A 14,184-nucleotide genomic window follows, 5' to 3' on the forward strand; every position below is an offset into this window, starting at 1 on the left:
GTCCCGTCGAGACATTGGATGCCAAAAATGCTCGGATTGGTTGCCCTCTGCAAGTTTATATTCAAAGTCTAGTGGAGTATTTTGGGTTAGTCTAGGTCTTGGTGCAACACGAAATTGAGGACTTAAATCTATACAAGAAATTGAATATTTAGCATTAAATGAACTAGAAACCACAGATATTGTTAAAACGAACATGTTGGATATATACTATCCAAATAGAAGTCCTCATCTTAAAAACATGGCTGTGTGAAGTGCTGTAATATTACATTTTTAAGAAAAATATTACAGAGAACATAAATGAAGAAAAATATGCAGTGATTGGTTCAGATGGATGTTTTGTGAAACATAGTAAACGAAATCTGATTAATCATAGGAAACTGAAATGTGATACTCTTGATTAAAGAAAATGTTACTATTTAGCACTTCTGCAACTCTTCAAGCCTTGGCGTACGGAACTGGAATTACTTGGAGATTTTCAGTGCTATGAAGATTCTTTTACTGCATGTAAAGATATCATTGAATGCACAGTTTTTCCAAATTATCTCAAATTCTTGAATGAAGAAATTGATCAAGAAGCTACTATTGCAGCTGAGATTGCTAGACAGTTATCAAGACAGTCAAAGTTCTGCTCCACTGAGTCAAGATCCACTAGGACAACCAATTCTTAAAAATTAAGCAGCATTCGCCATGAGTGAAGTGAAAACAGCAATGCATCAAGCTCTACAAGATATTGTGGACTTAGGAAACTTGGAAGAACAACTAAATATTAAACAGAAAGAAATATATCCGAAAGTGAGAGAACAGATTGAGCATGGTTTTCTTCATGAAAAGAAAGAATGCACATGCACATCATTTGAACCTATCCCAATGCATGCCCATGGTCAAGCTGGTACAGGATAAAGGAGCATATTATCAAGGGGGTTTATCTCTGCTTTTTTGGCTTTAAAAGCCAAGAAAGCGGAGATAAAATTATCTCCCTATTACCTAGCTGTCGCTAACACCAGTTAGCGACAGCTAGTAGGAGATAGCGACCATCTTGGGCCCCGCTTTGCATGTCAGTGACATTTATCACTAATGACATGCAAAGTGGGCGTGCCAAGATGTTAGCGACTGGAAACAGTCGCTAACATCGCTATCTCCTATTACCAACTTTTGGAGATATTCGCGCTAAGCGCGAATATCGCCAAAAGCTAACACCTGCCCCTGAGCAGTTCTTAGCCATGTTATCCAATGGGAGGTGGATAACATGGCTAAGAGCATTAGCTCGGTAATGCATGAATACCGCTGACTTTTCAGTGATATTCATGCATTTTGGCCAATTTTTATCGCTTAGGAGATAAACCTTGATAATAGCAAGGTTCCTAAGCAATAGAAATCGCCGCAGCACGGCGATAAAAATATTGCTGTTAAGCCAACATAGCGATAATTATCGCTAGTTGTTGGTAATATGCCCCAAAGTTTTTAATTAAAGTGTTGACCATGTATCTACAGAAAACCAATGAATCACATTTATCTTGTGTTGTAACTGCTCCAACTTGGTTAGCAGCACACAATTTTAATGGGATTACATTACATTGCTTACTAGTGATACGTGTAGAACATGAAAACAAATTAGAATATCACAAGCTATCTGTAGAAGCTTGCTATGAAGTTTCAAGATTGCTAAAGAAAATTAAACTCCTGATTATTGATGAGGTGAGTGAGCATGGTCTCAAATGTAATGCTTGCCTTTGTGCATTTAAGAATGCAGCACATTTTGAAAACAGAATACGATATCTTATTTGGATGAAAACATGTGATAGTTTTTGGCAATCTACTGCAACTTACTTCTGTAAAAACACTTGTGCACGACGACACCAGGAAGTCTTTGGGAAGCATTAGAAACGTGAACATTTGGTCATATTTTGAATACAAAGAACTTATTAAAAATATGAGACAGGTAAGTGATGAAGACTATGGAAGGATTCTTCAAGATATAAGAATTAGTGTATTGACAGAACATCATAAAGAAGCTTTGCAACGTCGTCTACTGACAAAATTGTCTCCAGAAATGATATACAAAAAAATTAGAGAAAATAAATCTATAATCTGCCTTATGCTAACACTGTGAGAGTGTTCTACATTCACGGAAGAACGTTTAATGCTCTAAAAACAACAAATAATAAAAATAATAGCCATTGATAAAATAGAGCACAAAGATATTACTATTATTTTGACAGAACAATTAAAAACAAAATTAGATTCATTGGAAAAATCTATATCTAAAACTGCTGGTTTAAAAAATAATTTATATGTATGTGAAAACTGTTGGGTAATTTTATGGCGTAATTTGGATGTAGGAACAGGTTTAGTAAATGGAGCAAAGGGAAAAGTTATTGATTTCGTTAATTCTCAATTAATTACATTTGATCAGATTGAAGAAGTAAAAGAGATTCGACGTTTTTCTGTTCATTTTTTGCTTGTTAAAGATTCGTATGTTCATAGAAAACAGTTTCCTCTTTCTTTAGCATATTCAGTGACGATTCATAAATATCAAGGTTTAAGTGTAGACAGCGCTTTGGTGAACATTGGAAATACCATGTTTAAAGAGGAAATGGAGTATGTTGCAGTGTCCCAAGTCAGAACTTTATTTGGATTGTATTTGATTGATTTTGATGAGAGAAAGATTAGTGCAGATGCAAATTGTGTAAGAAAGTATAATCGGTTAAGAAGACTGCATGCTACCAATTTAGGTGAATATCCTATATATGAAAAGCGTGTAGTAGGTCAAAATGAAGATATGAGAATCTCTGTAGTGAAGTTGGAAATAAGAAACAGTCACGCATCCGTCTATCATTGTGCGACGGTGCGCCGCATTGTGATTGCAGCGCATCAATGGTGGGGCAAGGGATTTTTTGAGTCATGCAAAATAACTGGTGCATCCATGCTAATATGCAGGGATGTGCCAGTTATTGTAAATCTGCCCCAAAGTGTTTCTGGTATCGGAATCTTCTGGATATATGTTCTGGTTCTTCACAATTTACACAGAATGTGCAACAAGATGCTCAGGAATGTCTTATGTATATGCTTGCTGTATTGGAAGATGAAGGAATACAAATTGACAATCTGTTTGGACTTTGTTATACATGGAAACATGAATGTGAAAATTGCACATTTACTTCTACCACTAAGATAGATACTGAAAGATTCATATATTTGACAATACCAGATTGTAAAACAGTGACTTTCAACAAATTAGTTAAATCAGCTAATCAAAATATGGAGTGTAGCCACTGCAAATCAGAAATATTATCAACATTATTTATACAAAGATTTGGACAATATATCATTTTAATGATACAAAGTTGTAGAGCAGATGGAAAGAAATTGGAAACTTTCATAAAAAATGTTGAAGCAAGTCAACTATAAATATCAGGAAGAACTTTCCTAGCAGTAGCAATTATTTTCCACGGTGGACCTTCTACGACATCTGGACACTACCCTGTCTATTTAAAGTGCAATAAAGGATGGACATACTGTAATGATGCCTATTTGGTTTTCAAATAACATTTGCCTAACGAATTATCATATTCATACCTACAATGTTTAATGCCAAAGTACTCAGAACATAAATCGGCCTATTGGGAATATGTCAATATGAATTCATGAATTTATTTTGGATAATTTCAGGAATACCATTCGGCATATGGGAAGATATTGGTATGAATTAGGAAGTTTATTTTGGATATTATCACTGCAAATGTTTTAAAGAACATCATTTAAACTGTAGGGAAGTTTTGAAGAATTGCTGATACAGTTATTGTTTCTCTTCTTTGATATTGTATTTAGAAAATTCTCTAAGAAAGAAGCATTTTATATATTTGATATTTGTATTATATGCAATGTAATTGAGGATGTTTATTTTAGGAAATGTGAAGAGATAGTTGACTTTGTTGTAAATATTTTGGACACGGATTATGTTTTATTTAACAATCTTATGGATTGTATTTTTTTTGCCCGCTGTTATATGATGAGTAACATTGAAATCACTGTTCATGATGAAATTCAAGAGTTTCTGAGAACAACAAAAAAAGGCAAACTAAATATGTTATATAATGGTAAGATTATGTTGTGTTCTTAAAAGTATAATATTATATGTTATAACTGAATTTTTTCTTCTCTTTTACAGTCCCTAATTCTAAAGTATGAAACGTTTTAAAATTTTAATTATAAAAAATGAACTGCAAAAATTATTTCAAATACTTTGATATCTACTATTGTAAAGGTAAGATTAAGTAACCCAAACACTATCCATGCACTACTACATTCACCTCTGCACTATCCATATAGTCCTCTAACCACCTAGACACATCTCATTAACACCCAGGCAGTGTAGCAATAAGACTGTCACTCTCTATGCACTCCTCCAATGATGCAGCCAGTACGACGTCTTTATCTAATCACTGTGCCCAAACGCAAGCACTTATAAATTCACCATGCTGTCAACTTGCAGCACTCTAAGTATCCAGTCACTTTCCATGTACTTGTACAATGACTCAGGCATTAACACAAGCAGTGCTACAATCAAATGTAAACTATCCATGAAGTCCTCTAATTACCTCCCAAATACTGATTCACTCCTCCAATTACCCAGGTAGTAAATATGAAGTCCAGCAATCACACTGTCACTCTCCGTCCACTTCTCCAATCATCCAGCCAGTACCATGTCCTTATCTAATCAATGCGCAAAAACCCAAACAAATATTAACTCACCATGCTGTCAACTTGCAGCACTCTAAGTATCCAGTCACTATCCATGTACTTTTACAATGACTCAGGCATTAACACATGCAGTGCTATAATCACATGTGCACTATCCATGCAGTCCCCTAACCACCTACACATTACTGATTCACTCCTCCAATTACCAGGTAGTACCCATGCAGTCCAGTAATCAGACTGTCACTCTCCGTGCACTCCTCCAATCATCCAGCCAGCACCATGTCCTTAAATAATCACTGCGCCAAAACCCCAGCACTTATAAATTCATCTTCCTGTCAATTTGCAGCACTCTAAGTATCCAGTCATTATCCATGTACTTGTACATTGACTCAGGCATTAACACATGAAGTGCTACAATCAAATGTGAACTATCCCTGCAGTCATCTAACAACCTCCAAACTACTGATTTACTCCTCCAATTAACCTAGTAGTACCGATGCAGTCCAGCAATCACACTGTGACTCTCCTTGCACTTCTCCAATCATCCAGCCAGTACTATGTCCTTATCTCATCACTGCGGCAAAACCCAAGCACTTATAAATTCACCATGCCTTTAACTTGCAGCAAGTATCCAGTCACTATCCATGTACTTTAAAATGACTCAGGCATTAACACATGCAGTGCTACAATCAAATGTGAACTATCCCTGCAGTCCTCTAACCACCGCCAAACTTCTGATTCACTCCTCCAATTACCCAAGTAGTACCGATGCAGTCCAGCAATCACACTGTCACTCTTCGTGCACGCCTCCAATGATCCAGACAGTACTATGTCCTTATCTAATCACTGGACCAAAATCCAAGCACTTATAAATTCACTGTGATATCAACTTGCAGCACTCTAACTATCTAGTTAACATACCATGTACTTGTACAATGACTCAGCCATTGACACATGAAGTGCTACAATCAAATGTGAACTATCGATGAAGTCCTCTAACCACCTCGATGCTACTGATTCACTGCTCCAATTACCCAAGTAGTACCAATGCAGTCCAGTAATCACACTGTCACTCTCTGTGCACTCCTACAATGATCCAGCCAGTACCCTGTTCTTATCTAATCACTGCCCCAAAACCCCAGCACTTATAAATTCATCTTGCTGTCAACTTGCAGCACTCTAAGTATCCAGCCACTATGCATGTACTTGTACAATGACTCAGGAATTAACACATGAAGTGCTATAATTAAATGTGAGCTATCCATGCAGTAGTCTAACCACCTCCACACTACTGATTCACTCCTCCAATTACCCAAGTAGTAACCATGCAGTCCAGCAATTACATTGTGACTAACGGTGCACTCCTCCAATCATCCAGCCAATACTATGTCCTTATCTAATTACTGCACACAGAAAAAACGATTATAAACTCACCATGCTGTCAACTTGCAGCACTCTAAGTATCCAGTCACGATCCATGTACTTGTACAATGACTCTGATATTAACACATGCAGTGCTCAAATCAAATGTGAACTATCCATGCAGTGTTCTAACTACTTCCACACTATTGATTCACTCCTCCAATTACCCAAGTAGTATCCATGCAGTCCAGCATTCACACTGTCACTCTCCGTGCAGTCCAGCAATCATGCAGCCAGTACCATGTCCTTATCTTATCACTGCACCAAAACTCAAGCACTTATAAATTCACTATGCTGTCAACTTGCACTACTCTAGGTATCCAATCACTATCCATCTACTCATACAATGACTCAGGTATTAACATATGCAGTGCTACAATCAAATCTGCACTATCCATGCAGTACTCTATCCACCTCTACACTACAGATTCACTCCTCCAATTACACAGGTAGTACTCATGCAGTCCAGGAATCATACTGTCACTCTCCGTCCACTCCTCCAATCATCCAGCCAGTACCATGTCCTTATCTAATCACTGCACCATAACCCAAGCACTTATAAATTCACATTGCTGTCAACTTGCACCACTCTAAGTATCCAGTCACTATCCATCTACATGTACAATGACTCAGGTATTAACACATGCAGTGCTACAATCAAATGCGCTTTATCAATGCAGTACTCATAACATAACATAACATAACATAACATACTCAAACCACTTCCACACTACTGATTAACTTCTCCAATAACCAGATAATTGCCGTGCAGTCCAGCAATCACACTGTCACTCTATGTGCACTCCTCCAATCATCCAGCCAGTACCATGTCCTTATCTTATGACTGTGCCAAAACCCAAGCACTTTTAAATTCACCATGTTGTCAATTTGCGGCACTCTAATTATCCACTTACTCTCCATGTACTTGTGCAATGACTCAGACGTTAACACATGCAGTGCTACAGTCAAATGTGAACTATCTATGTAGTCCTCTAACTACCTACACTCTACTGATTCACTCCTCAAATTACCCAGGTAGTACTCATGAAGTCCAGCAATCACAATGTCACTCCCCGTGCACTCCTCCAATCATCCAGCCAGTACCATGTCCTTATCTAATCACTGCGCAAAAACACAAACAATTATAAACTCACCATGCTGTCAACTTGTAGCACTCTAAGTATCCAGTCACTATCCATGTACTTGTACAATGACTTTGGCATTAACACATGCAGTGCTACAATCAAATGTGAACTATCCATGCAGTGTTCTAACTACTTTCACACTATTGATTCACTCCTCCAATTACCCAAGTAGTTCCCATGCAGTCCAGCAATCACACTGTCACTCTCCGAGAAGTCCTGCAATCATCCATCCAGTACCATGTCCTTATCTAATCACTGCACTAAAACCTAAGCACTTATAAGTTCACCTTGCTGTCAACTCTAAGCACTCTGAGTATCCAGTCACTGTCCATAAACTTGTACAATGACTCAGGCATTAACACATGCAGTGCTACAATTATATGTGAACTATCCATGCAGTCCTCTAACCACCTCTACACAACTGATTCACTCTTCTAATTACATAGGTAGTACCCAAGCAGTTTAGAAATCACAGTCACTCTCCGTGCACTCCTTCAATCATCCAGCCAGTACCATGTGCTCATCTAATCATTTCGCCAAAACCCAAGCACGGATCAATTCATCTTGCTGTGAACTTGCAGCACTCAAAGTATCCAGTCACTATCCATGTACTTGTTCAATGACATAGACAATAATATATGGAGTGCTACAATCACATATGCACTACCCATGCAGTCATCTAACAACTTACAAACTACTCATTCACACCTTAATTTTCCCAGGTAGTACCCATGCAGTCCAGCAAATACACTCTCACTTCCGTGTAGTCCCGCAATCATCCAGCCAGTACTATGTCCTTATCTAATCACTGCACCAAAACCTAAGCACTCATAAATTCACCATACTGCCAACTTGCGGGACTCTAAGTCTCCAGTCGCTATCCATGTACTTGTACAATGACTCCGGCATTAACACATGCAGTGCTTCAATCAAATGTGAACTTTCCATGCATTACTCTAACTACTTCCACACTAATGATTTACTTATCCAATTGCCCAGGTAGTACCAATGCAGTTCATCAATCACACTGTCACTCTCTGTGCACTCCTCCAATGATCCAGCGAGTATCATGTCCTTATCTAATCACTAGGCCAAAACCCAAGCACTTATACATTAACTATGCTGTCAACTTGCAGAGCTCTAAGTATCCACTCACTATCCATCTAATTGTATAATGACTCAGGTATTAACACATGCAGTGCTACAATCAAATTTGCACTATCAGTGCAGTACTCTAACCACCTCCACACTACTGATTCACTCCTCCAATTACCCAGGTAGTACTCATGCAGTCAAGCAATCACATTATCACTCTCCGTCCACTCCTCCAATCATCCAGGCAGTACCATGTCCTTATCAAATCACTGCACCAAAACCCAAGCATGTATACATACACCATGCTGTCAACTTGCACCACTCTAAGTATCCATTCACTATCGATCTACTTATACAATGACTCAGGAATTAACACATGCAGTGCTACAATCAAATGTGCACTATCCATGCAGTCCTCTAACCACCTCCACACTACTGATTCACTCCGCCAATTACCTAGGTAGTCGCTATGCAGTCCAACAATCACACTGTCACTCTCTGTGCACTCCTTCAATCATCCAGCCAGTACCATGTCTTTATCAAATTACTGCGTCAAAACCCAAGCACTTATAAGTTCACCTTGCTGTCAGCTCTCAGCACTCGAAGTATCCAGTCTCTATCCATAAACTTCTACAATGACTCAGGCATTAACACATGCAGTGCTACAATTAAATGTGAACTATCCATGCAGTCCTCTAACCACCTCTACACAACTGTTTCACTCTTCTAATTACGCAGGTAGTACCCAAGCGGTTTAGGAATCACAGTCACTCTGCGTGCACTCCTTCAATCATCCAGCCAGTACCATGTCCTCATCTAATCATTTCACCAAAACCCAAGCACTTATCAATTCACCTTGCTGTAAACTTGCAGCACTCAAAGTATCCAATCACTATCCATGTACTTGTACAATGACATAGACAATGTCATGGAGTGCTACAATCACATGTGCACTACCCATGCAGTCATCTAACAACTTACAAACTACTCATTCACACCTTCATTTTCCCAGGTAATACCCATGCAGTCCAGCAATCACACTGTCACTCCGGTGTAGTCCTGAAATCACCCAGCCAGTACCATGTACTTATCCAAGCACTCCGTCAATACACAAGCACTTGTAAATTCATCACGCACTCTCTTTGCAGTACTCTATTAATCAAGTTAAATATGCACTACTCTTGCAGTCATACAAGCACCCATGCACTACCCATGGACTGTTTGAATCAATCAACATCTACAGATATACTCATGCAATCACCCATGCATTAGCATGCAGTTATTTGTCTTTTTTTTAACGAGATAAGGTAGTTCTGAAAAGAACTCTTTTTTTTTTTGGTCTTATAATCTTTTTGTATTTTTTAAACTATTTTGTATAATATTTTTTGGTGTGTTTTTTTAAAACCGGAAAAACAAAAGAACTAGGTTTGAACTTTGGCAATTAAAGTCATTGCAACAATTTTTTTTTAACTGTGGTGATTTCTTTCAGCAGAAACCACAGCATCTACGGATTGCTCCCCAATGCAAACCACAGTGTTGTACTGTACATAAAGTTGTTTAACATTTGCAAATTCTGGACAAATGACTGGGCCTCGGGATGAGGAGCTTGAGGCTCCTGAAGTACTAGGACCTGCTCTCTGGTCATGCTGCTGAATTTGTTCTTGCGCGTGTCACAGTTGTTCCCATGCCAATGATCGAGGATGAATTGTCTGCAGATGTTTGAACATGCTAGATGTTCCGCAGGAATATTTTTTTATCACTCCCCCTCGAGAGTAATCTTGGACTAATTGCACAGCTGACCATTCACGCTTTCACTTTTTTTTCACCACGTGGTATAGTGAAAATTTTCCACACAATGCTTTCCTTTGTCTTCTTCAATGGAATGTCGGATTCTTCTTCTTCCGAAGGAATATCCAGCACAGGAGCAGAAGAAGCCATTTCAATGTGAAAATGAAAACACCAAAGAAATATACAAGAAAGCTAAAAAAACAGAGCAGGTGTGTCAACTGGGAAGATGTATGAAGAATGAGAAAAATGGTTTTGGTCCTCCAACTTCTAGAATGGAAAACCGTATGAACCAATTAAATGCTTTCTTTTAAAGTCACATGGGAGTCGTGCACCCAGCACGCACACAGCACGCATCCGACGTAACTACGCAAAAGTATGTTTAACAGTAATATAACTTTATTGCAATTAGAAATATATCATAATTAGTTTACACAATCTATTGGTGTAATATACATATTTAACTAGTATACATATAGTTTTCAACATAACTTTTTTTTCGCTGGAGTCGCACGCCCAGAGTAACCGCACACGTTCATTATGTTACTCAGGGCAGGGAACCACGCTTCCGTCGCATACCAAGCATGCCCGTGATGCAATCCCACACATGAATGAAGTTACGCAGGGGCCAGGCACCCATCACTAACCAAACATGCATCCTTCACGACTTTGCCAATACGGTGGCTTGAATCTACACACCCACCGAGATAGGTACACGATGGGTGCAGGCCGCAACTTTAAAAAAAATATATATATTAATATGTAAGAATAGAGAAGAAATTATATAATTTTAATAACAGAAAAAAATAAATTACAAAAACAATTTTTAGGATCTTAAACTTACAAAATTTAACAACAAAAATAAAAATTACTGAACAAACTATAGGTTTAATGAACATTATACTTAGAAATTAGCAATCAGCACTTAAACAACCTTAGAAATTCACTATAAAAAACACAGGTTTCAGAGACGTTATAGTTAGTCGGATATTTCACTCGAACAAAACTAGAGAAATTCCACCTTTATAGTTAGTTCAGCTAACTATAACTCGCCCCCCCCCGCAATGCACTGCTGATGATGTCACATATTACATCATTCATGACATGGTCGGTGACATCACTGATGAAATCACTGATGACATATCAAATGACATCACTGATGACATCATCCACATGAAAATCTGATGCACCTCATCACACTCTAATTTACCCTTTGATACAACCACAGTTTAATACAGACTACCATTTTTGAAACCATCAACACACCAATACCAATTACTACGTACACACTCATTGATTCCTAGATCTACACACAAATCCACTCATTCACTGATCACTCATACATGCAGTCACTCATCAATACAACACTATCATATGCACTGATACACCTATATAGACATCACACACCACTACTCATCCATGGAGTTACTCACACACCTAGTCAGTCATGCAAAGAATTATTCACACTCCCATTTACTCACCTATACAGATATACACACAGCACCTCACTTATTCATACAGATGCAATAGCGGTAGGTCTTGCCGCAAGTTACGCTAACTGCATGTAAATGTAAATGTAAATGTGGGATTCTTGTAAAGCTCACTGGTACTCCACCCGAGTGTCCTGGAGCTGTAGACCGCTGGGGAACCCGTCCTGGTTTTCCCTGTGAGATGATCCCTTTTCTGTGTATCTCCAGGGTGAAACCAGGCATCCCCGGCGTCTGTGGGGGGCCGTTGTAGAGATGAGGCAAGCTTAATGCCCAGAGTTGCCGAGTGTGTAGGCACTGAGGCGAGAATTATAGAGTCCGTTGACCCTGGTCCAAGACCCTGCCGCGTCGGGAATTGAACCCTGGTCCCAGGCCGTTCTCTGCTTACAGGTCTGCCGCCTCTAACCATTGAGCCACACCACTCCACCTTAACTTGACTGTTTAATACTGCACACACATTTTAGCAACATATAGGCTTCACTAATTACTTGCAGGGACTTTTTAGCATTTTTAAAGAAATTGTACATTTTATCGTTTTAAATCGTTTTAAATTTAAATATCATGGAAACCTGATGTAAGTGTGTATTCCCCTTACCAACCTCGTCTTCAATTCAGTTCTACGCCCTGTTCCACTGCGCTGGTGCCGTTTGTTGGGGAAAGCAGGCTGAACCAGAAGCAATTAGGCTGACTTCCGGGGCAAAGGGCAGTCATTTGCTTTCTTGGGCGCCAATTCCCTGCTGCATTTTGAGTAACCTGACCAAGGGTCTGTGACCCGGAATGCTTTGGGCGAGATACTTATTGCGCTATGAAGTTAAAACCATTAATCAATGAATGAATTTTATGATTTGAACCTCATTGAATGAATACATTCATTTATTAACAAATTAAAGAACTGATAAAAATGTTGTTGAAAAAACACATACATTTGGAAAAGGAATGGAGTAGTTTCATGAAAAGTGCACACATCCAAGGGATTGATGTGTCCATCCCATTTAGCTCATAGTATTCTGGAGCACTGCAAGACACAGTGCTGGATGGAGTAGCAGACAAAGCACCTGGAAATACCTACTTGGAATATCAGGATTACTAGATTACTAGATTGCACAGAAAAATTGAACTGAGCATTTGCAATTTTTGTCTAACCATCTTTTCAGTGCACCAAATAAAATAATATTTTTAGAAGAAATTGCAAAAATTACTACAAACAAGGCTGAAACATTAGCCTATTCAACAGAGGAAGCTGAAGAGATTTATGGATTGATACAGGAAATCAGAGCAGTTAGTCCACAGTTAAGCAGAGTTACTCAATTACTTAAACAATTGGAGTATGTGAGTAAGTGAGAAATCAGTAAACAGCTACACGCCACAACCCTTATTCACTATCATAAAAATAAACAGATCGCAAGTGGTTTAAGAATTGCAATAAAACCTATGCTGTGCAGAAGCAATAAAGCATTTTTAAAGAAATGGTATCAAATCCTAAACAAATGTTCACTGGATCTGATCTTATTGATACACAAGCTAAATCCACTTCAACTGACAAAATAAAAAAGGCGTCTTTTTTGTCAACAAGCCCAGCAGCAAACAATGGTCCCCAAAATGAAAAACAAGGAGGGGACAAAGAAACAGAAGAAGAAAGAGCAACACACGTCACGAGGAGCATGACCAAGATAACCTAGTTATGAATATCTCAAGTTACCAATTAACACAAGCTCAAGAAAAATTGTTAAACAAAGGTACCTCATTTGTGCCAGTGTACCGATCAAATCTTCAAGAAACAGAAATAGATATCTTTAAATTCTAATGCACTTTGAGATTAAAAGACTTCTTTAATGTTATCCAACCAAATGTAACCTTTGATGAAAGTTCCGACCCTAAAGAATTCAGAGCCAAGAGCACCTTTTGTGCTCCAACATCACACAAAACTATTGATGCATTTGAGAGAGTGATACAAACAGAGATCAATATAATTAATTTCCAAAGTGGTTCGCACAACAACTTTTTAAGAATGAATGGAGCACTCTGAAAGGTTTGGTAGACAACCCGGATCTTACTTTTCAAAAGGCCGATAAATGAGGGGCCCTAATTGTGATTAACACTAAGTTTTATGAGACTAGTGTTTTAAGTCCCCTATAGGATGAAGTAACCTACATGAGATTAGAACAAGATCCCACTAATGTGTTCTCTTGTTCTAATGTGTTGGGGAAACATGGCGGCGGCCGGCTGAGCTGCGGCAGCACTCCGCCCTCGGGCTCCTGCAGTTCTCTAAACCGGAGGATAGAATCCTTTTCCAAAACTCGAGCGCATATGCTTTCCCTGTCAAGCCGAGTACTGTAACTCTCTGTAACTTTCCATCTTTTGAGAGAGTTTCCTAATGGTATTTCCCTCGGTCTCGGAATCTCAGCGCTATGCCGCCATACCTTCGCCTCCCGTGTGTTTAAGGGAGGAGACAAAAGCGGAGCCTGCAGCAGCAGAGTGCACGGCGGCGGCGGTATTCACAGCTGCGTTCTCATCCGACAGGCAAGAGGAGGAATCACAGTGTTTCGCGG

Source organism: Lissotriton helveticus, chromosome 7, assembly GCF_964261635.1.
Source record: "Lissotriton helveticus chromosome 7, aLisHel1.1, whole genome shotgun sequence".
NCBI classification, from domain to species: Eukaryota; Metazoa; Chordata; class Amphibia; order Caudata; family Salamandridae; genus Lissotriton; species Lissotriton helveticus.